General features: G+C 43.0%; 1 non-coding gene across 1 annotated transcript; it reads left to right on the forward strand.

Moving 5' to 3' along the window:
- Nucleotides 1-1,556: 1,556 nt before the first annotated feature.
- LOC126000021 (U2 spliceosomal RNA) lies at nucleotides 1,557-1,747 on the forward strand. Its single transcript, XR_007492425.1, has one exon. It is a non-coding gene; the product is annotated as a U2 spliceosomal RNA (small nuclear RNA).
- Nucleotides 1,748-7,726: the final 5,979 nt, after the last annotated feature.

Consider the following 7,726-nt stretch of genomic DNA (forward strand, 5'->3'; position numbering starts at 1 on the left):
TTCCCATACTCATCTTCCTTCCAGAGTTGAATTCTTTCCTTCACGGTCCTTCTTCTCCCTAAATTATAGTATGAAGGGTGATATTGATCTCATAGCTGATTGCACCACCACTGTTAAGGTCTGAGTAGACCACCCAGTCGGCACTGAGAGTCAAAGGCCACCTCTAATAAATGTAATATGCAAAAGGGAGTTTATTCTGCTAGCTGAGGACCAAGTCTCATCCAACCAGTGTAATATGACAAGAACTCCTAGTGAAATTAGCAAGCAGTTTATATAGGGTTAGCAGGCTAAACATTTCATTGGTTAATACAATCAGTTTAACTTCTACAGTATACATGATTGGTTCAATTTCATTTTCACTCTCTGTGTCAATCCCTTACACATATGTCTCACATATGTTCTAACTCCTGTCCTCCCTTATCTGTTCTGATACCGTTTGGGCTGAAAAACAGAATGACCTTTATAGCAAGAAGACCTTGACCACTCTACAGTACAAACTGACATTTCATTTTCTTGGAATTGGCCCAAGAATGTGACTGAGAGCATTTTCTGAGAACGGAGGGGGAAGGGGTGAATAAACTTACAAGCTTCTACAGTTATGATGCTATATTCAGGGCCTCAGGATCTAACACCACCACTTAAGCCCTGGGAACTACACACAGATCTACCCTACAACTGCCTCCACATCAATGACCCAGCTTCACTGCTTCTCCACTCATCATCTCTACAGAGATTCTCAGTCGACAAATGCTCCAGATATGCTGGTTGCACGGCTGACATCTCCAGGTACCTTTAGAGTCAACAGGGCCACCTTGCCTCTGTACTTCCAAATGTCCCTGGCAGCCATGCCCACAAACCAGAGCCTTCTGCCATGTCTGTGCAGCTGCCAACACCATAAACTCATATAACTCTTGAAAGAGAGGCTCATCTAGCAGGAAAAATTCATAGACATACCAGCCTCACATCTTGATCACACTGCTGTTGCCATATGAGTTCATTAGCCCAGCATTGTAGATCCTTAAATTTGTGGGCTGCGCATCTACTTATTGTGACACACCAATAATTTAAATTATGATTTCCCATTAGAAATACACATAATAGTAAGTAAATTATTCCTACATGTCAAGGGACAGCAAATGTTGGGAAAATTATGACCAAGGTCAAGGCAATGTTATGTTGGTGGTGGAATATGGAATGCCAAATATAAGTAGATTATGAACAATTCTGTAAACCACAGTATCTAAAATAAAGAAAATTTTTAAAAGAATGATCTAGACATCCTTTTTTGCTACATTAAATTTTCTCATCTAGTTATTCTATGTACCACAGATAACTGAGATCATCTTGTGTTTATCTTTCTTCTTCTGGATTACTTCACTCAACATGATATCTTCCAGTTCCAACAAGGTTGCAGCAAATTGAATTATTTCATTGTTCTTTGTAGCTGCATAATATTACATTGAAACAGACTTTTTTGATTAATATACTTTGGCTAAGCAGAATGCCTGCAAGAGAAGTGAAATTTGCATTTGAAAGAAGTTAGAAAGAGACAAAGTATTGCTTCTTGGCCTTTTGTCTAAGATCAAGTGTAGTATCTGTTCTTATCAATTTAATATCTGATACACTGTCTATCTCATGACAATATATTAGATGGATTTTTGGCACTAGGAACTGGGATAGGAGCTTGTTCCATCCATTCCACGCATGGACCTGGTATTGCAGTACCTTCAGGAACGGTGCACCCCCTCAGGGGAATAAAAAAAAGAGACAAAGTATTTTTGATTGCCTCCTGCTCTACTACATTTGCTGGCAATATTTATGATTGACTTATTTGGGGGGACCTCCCAAGTGATGCTCACAGGGCCTGAGAGCCAGGCCCATCCATTACTCAAACAATTGGGACAGATACTTAGTGGCAGCCTGAATCCAGGACAAAGTACTGAGCAGACTCTGTGGTCCCAGGCCCACCAGGTCACCCAGGCTATGCTTGTCTGTCCCTAGGGCCACCTCTGTTATGCTTGGGAGACAATCTGATGATAGGTATCAAACTTTGGTCAGGAATATTTTCCCTAAGGGCTATACTATTTCCAGGCCTATTCTGGTGATTAATACATGTTTGTTGTTTCAGGGCCACACTTGGTAGAGTTCAGGCCTTACTCCTAGCACTGCACTCAGGGATCACTTCTGGCAAAATTTAAGGGACACTAACACTGCTAGGGATCAAATCAGGGTCAATTATGTGTGTCCAAGCAAGCACCCTACCCTCTGTACTATCCCTCTGGCCCCTGTTGGTGATTTTTATTTTATCAAATCTAGTTTGATCCTGTCATTCCATCCAGTCCCTTGTGCACCTCAGGATAAATTTCTTTTTTTTCTTTTTTCTTTTTTTTTTTTAATTTTTATTGTGACCAATATGCATTACAAATCTTTCACTGCATCATTTATGTTACATAGTGACAATGAATGAGGGGCATTCCCACCACCAGTGCTGAACTCCCTCCGTCCCTATTCCCAGCATACATCCCACATCTCCCTCCTCTACCCCCCAGTATGCCAGTGCAACTGGTCTCCACTTTACAGTTTGTTGTAGATTGAGCATTGATTCCACCGTCATTGGAGATAAAAAGGGATAAGAAAAAGGGGAGAAAAAAATTTGGTGACAACTACCAAAAAAAGAAAGGAGAAAAGAAAAAAAAAGAAAAATGGAGGAAAAAAGAAAAAAATGGACCCAGCAAATAAAAATAAAAATAAATCTCTAAATAATAACACGTGTGAAAAAGAAAGAAAAGTGAAAGAACAAAGAGAAGGAAAATAAAGTCAAAAACTAACAAATCAAAACAAAACAAGAAAAAGTATGGGTGCTGGGGTGGTAGGGTTTGGTGCTCCCTCAGGATAAATTTCTGAGTAACCCTTGAGCATCAGCAGATGTGGACCTCCCAAAAAAGAAAGAAGAAAAAAAGAAACATTTGGGAGTAGCTTTACATAAAAATAACCCCACTTTCAATTCATATCACTGGACAGGTTCTACTTAGCATTACCAGGAATGTTCCCTAAGCACAGACCTATGAGTAATTCCTATGTTTACTCCAGTATGGCTTCAGAACAAACAAAATAGACCTGGACAGAACCCAGACAAGGTGTAGAAAAGCTTGGTGAGTCATCACCCACCCCCTAGAGGTGGCAGCAAGTGGTGCCCACCCTGAGGCCCAGATAGGACACAGTGAGATCTGTGCAATGAAAAGAGCATGGCCACTCTGCTCCACAGCCACACACATATCCTCTAGTCAAATAACCCCAGCACAAAAAGTAGAAAACACCACACTATAAAGGACACAATGGGGAAAATGCAGAACACTGCCATGCTTAGAAAAATGATGATAATTGGGGCCCGGAAGGTGGCGCTAGAGGTAAGGTGTCTGCCTTGCAAATGGACGGACCGCCGTTCGATCCCCTGGTGTCTCATATGGTCCCCCCAAGCCAGGGGCAATTTCTGAGCGCATAGCCAGGAGTAACCCCTGAGCGTCAAACGGGTGTGGCCCAAAAACCAAAAAAAGAAAATGACGATGATAGCTCTGCACACCCAACAATTACCTGTCACCTATATAGCCTCTCTGATAAAGATTTTTGAAAGTAAATTTGGAGGATGTTCAAATAACTCGAAGAAACCATTGAACTAACTGGAAGAACCACAAATAAGAATAAAAAAATATTGAAGGAGAAATAATAAAACTTCAAACTGAAATAACAGGACTGAAAAACTTGGTAGGCAAAATAAAAATCTCACTGGAAAGTCTCAACAGCAGAGAATAGCTGCTGAGGACAGAATGAGTGAGCTGGAAGATGAGCAGCATAACAACTCTATACATAAAAGAGACTTAAATGATCAGATGGAAAGAAATCGTCAAAGAATGTGAATGGAGAAGGAAGAGCAATAGTACAGTGGGTAGGGCATTTGCCTTTCACATGGCTGACCTGGGTTCAAACCCTGGCAACTCATGTGGTCCCTGAGCTTGCCAGGAGCAAATTCTTTTTTTTTTTTTTTTTTTTTTTTTTTTTTTGGTTTTTGGGCCACACCCGTTTGATGCTCAGGGGTTACTCCTGGCTATGTGCTCAGAAATCGCCCCTGGCTTGGGGGGACCATATGGGACGCCGGGGGATCGAACCGCGGTCCGTTCCTTGGCTAGCGCTTGCAAGGCAGACACCTTACCTCCAGCGCCACCTACCCGGCCCCTCCAGGAGCAAATTCTGAGCACAGAACCAGGAGTAATCCTTGAGTGATGTTGGGTGTGGCCCAAAAACCAAAAAAAAATTGTGAACCGATGAAAATAGAAGTCTGCTATAAACTCAATATAAATAATGTCAGAAGGGCTGGAGCAATAGCGCAGCGGTAGAGCATTTGCCTTGCACACGGCTGACCCAGGATGGACCTCGGTTCGATCCCAGGCATCCCATGTTATCTTAAGCCAGGAGTTATTTCTGAGTGCAAAGCCAGAAGTAACCCCTGAGCGTCACTGGTGTGGCCAAAAAAACAAAACAAACAAATAAATAACATAAGAATCATTGGAGTCTTAGAGACACAGGAGGGAAATTCCCACAAAGAATCGAGTCAAGGATACTGAAGAGAAGTTCCCAGAGCTAAATAGTGCATACAACGAAATCCTACATGCCCAAAGATTACCAGGTAAAAGAAATCCAGCAAAAAACACCTCAAGGCACGATAATGAATACCAAAGATAGTGAGAGAATATTGAAAACAGCATTTTTATAAAGTTAAGTTACATATGAAGGAGTATCCTTAAGATTTAAGGATTTAAATCTTAATCCTTAAGATTCAAATCCTTAAGATTTACAGTAGAATTATCAGAAGCAACCCTCAAGGTCCAAAGGCAGTGGTGGGATATAGTGACAAAATTCAACCAAATGAATGCTTTGCCAAGATTACTTCACCCAGACATACTTACATTCAGGTTTGAAGGAAGAATACACAGCTTGACAAACAAGCAACAGCTCAAAACTTTACAAACTCAAAACCAGCCTTAAAAGAATAACAGAGAAGTCTACTTTAAGGCACCGTAGACCCAACAAACACAGCAAACTCCTACAAAGGGATAACACTAAATCCCATGATGATCATTTCTCTCAATATCAATGGATTGAAATACCACTTAAGAGAGACAGAGTGGCAAATGAATCAAAAGATTAAATCCCTTTATGGAAAGCGATATGGAGATTTCTCCAAAACCTGGAAATTGAGCTCCCATACAAGTTATACCATAGGAACACAAAAATACAACTCAAAAATCCCTTCCTCACACCTATATTCACTGCAGTGCTATTTACAATAGCCAGACTCTGGAAACAACCAAGATGACCTTCAACAGATGAATGGCTAAAGAAACTGTAGTACATATACACAATGGAATATTATGCAGTGTCTGGAGAGATGAATTCATGAAATTTTCCTATACATGGATGTACATGGAATCTATTATACTGAGTGAAATAAGTCAGAGGGAGAGAGATAAACACAGAATGGTCTCACTCATCTATGGGTTTTAAGAAAAATAAAAGACAGGCCCGGAGAGATAGCACAGTGGTGTTTGCCTTACAAGCAGCCGATCCAAGACCAAAGGTGGTTGGTTCAAATCCTGGTGTCCCATATGGTCCCCCGTGCCTGCCAGGAGCTATTTCTGAGCAGACAGCCAGGAGTAACCCCTGAGCACATCCGGATGTGGCCCAAAAACAAACAAACGAAAAAAAAAAAAGAAAAGAAAAAGAAAAATAATCCAAGGATTATAACCTCTTCAGGACCCACACCCCGTAAGATGCCCCCACCCAATGCACGTGGGGCCAATTCCTGCCGTGATTGGGTACTCAGAGAGTTATAAACCACAGCGGCCTTGCTCTCTACCTCTCCTCTGCTGAGCCTACCTACATCCAAGGACTATAATCTCTTCAGGACCCACACCCGAAACTTATCTTGTAACCCCTCAATTCCATTTCTGCACATTTTAAGAAGCAATCTACAGCCTGGTCAATGGAGTAATTTTGCAGTACACCCCCATAATTACAGAAATCAAGATGGCTCCTCTAATAATCTAAAAAGTAGGAAACAAATAGGTATACTCTCAAGAAGTTTAGAGTAGGGCTGGGAAGGTGGCGCTAGAGGTAAGGTGTCTGCCTTGCAAGCGCTAGCCAAGGAAGGACCGTGGTTCGATCCCCCGGCGTCCCATATGGTCCCCCCAAGCCAGGGGCAATTTCTGAGCGCATAGCCAGGAGTAACCCCTAAGCGTCAAATGGGTGTGGCCCAAAAACAAAAAAAAAAAAAAAAAAGAAGTTTAGAGTAGAATTATGGAAAATGTTCAGGGAGCTCAAAAAAAAAGTGTCGATAAACTTGACTGGAGCAAAATTAAGCATTAAGAAGATTTGTCGGGGCCGGAGAGATAGCATGGAGGTAAAGCATTTGCCTTTCATGCAGGAGGTCATCTGTTCGAATCCCGGCGTCCCATATGGTCCCCCGTGCCTGCCAGGAGCAATTTCTGAGTCTGGAGCCAGGAATAACCCCTGAGCACTGCCGGGTGTGACCCAAAAACCAAAAAAAAAAAAAAAAAAAAAAAAAGAAGACTTGTCAACTGAAATTAGAAATTTTCACACTGAACTAATAGATCAGAAAAACTGAGCTTACCAGGACACTTATTCCTAGCCTGAGGAGTGCTGGGAGGCTTGGCAGGCCCCCAGCCGTCCTTGTCTTTTTCCCCTGACTCCAGGCCTTCCCTGAGTGCCAGCTCAGATGGCCAGAAGTGGGTTCAGGTGGACTCTTAGTGGTCCTCAGGTTCCCCCCTCCCTCCGTACTCCAGGGGGGAGGTGCATGGGGAGGAGGGGGGGCAGACATCTGGCTTCCGGTTTCCTCTTTGATTCTGGAAACCAGCTCTTGCTAGGTATAGCATTTGGAGAGCCCCATACCAGAGCTTTTCTCCCTAGCCTGGGGAGTGCTGGGAGGCGTGGCAAGCCCCCAGCCATCCTTGTCTTTTTCCCCTGACTCCAGGCCTTCCCTGGGTGCCAGCTCAGATGGCCAGAAGTGGGTTCAGGTGGACTCTTAGTGGTCCTCAGGTTGCCCCCTCCCTCCGTACTCAGTGGGGAGGTGCATGGGGAGGAGGGCAGGCAGACATCTGGCTTCCGATTTTGTCCTTGATTTTGGAGACCAGCTCTTGCCAGGTATAGGGTTTTTCTCCCCTGGACTTCAGTTTTTCCCTGGGCACCAGTGTAGGTGGACTCTATAGCAGTCAACAGGCTTTCCCCCTATCTCTCCTACACTAATGGGAATGTGCTCTGGGAGGAGGGCAGGCTGTTCTAGCACTGGTTTATATTGGGACAGTCAGTGAAAATTTTTTCTCTTTGTTTTCATATTGATAGTATTGTGTGCATATATTCTATATATCCATAATATCCATCTTGTATTGGGACCTTGATACTACCCTACAAAGCTCATTTCTAATATTTTACTGCCTCAGTCCCAACCCTTACTTCCCCCGCATCCTCCCATGTAGGTGCAGCTAATGACACGAAGCTCACCACATAGAATGATAAGTGCAGTTAGAGAAATAACTACACTGAAAACTATCATAACAATGTGAATGAATGAGGGAAAAAGAAAGCCTGTCTCGAGTACAGGTGTGGGTGGGGTGGGGAGTAGGTAGATCTGGGAAATTGGTGGTGGGAATCCTGC

This window comes from Suncus etruscus, chromosome X (genome assembly GCF_024139225.1).
Source record: "Suncus etruscus isolate mSunEtr1 chromosome X, mSunEtr1.pri.cur, whole genome shotgun sequence".
NCBI classification, from domain to species: domain Eukaryota; kingdom Metazoa; phylum Chordata; class Mammalia; order Eulipotyphla; family Soricidae; genus Suncus; species Suncus etruscus.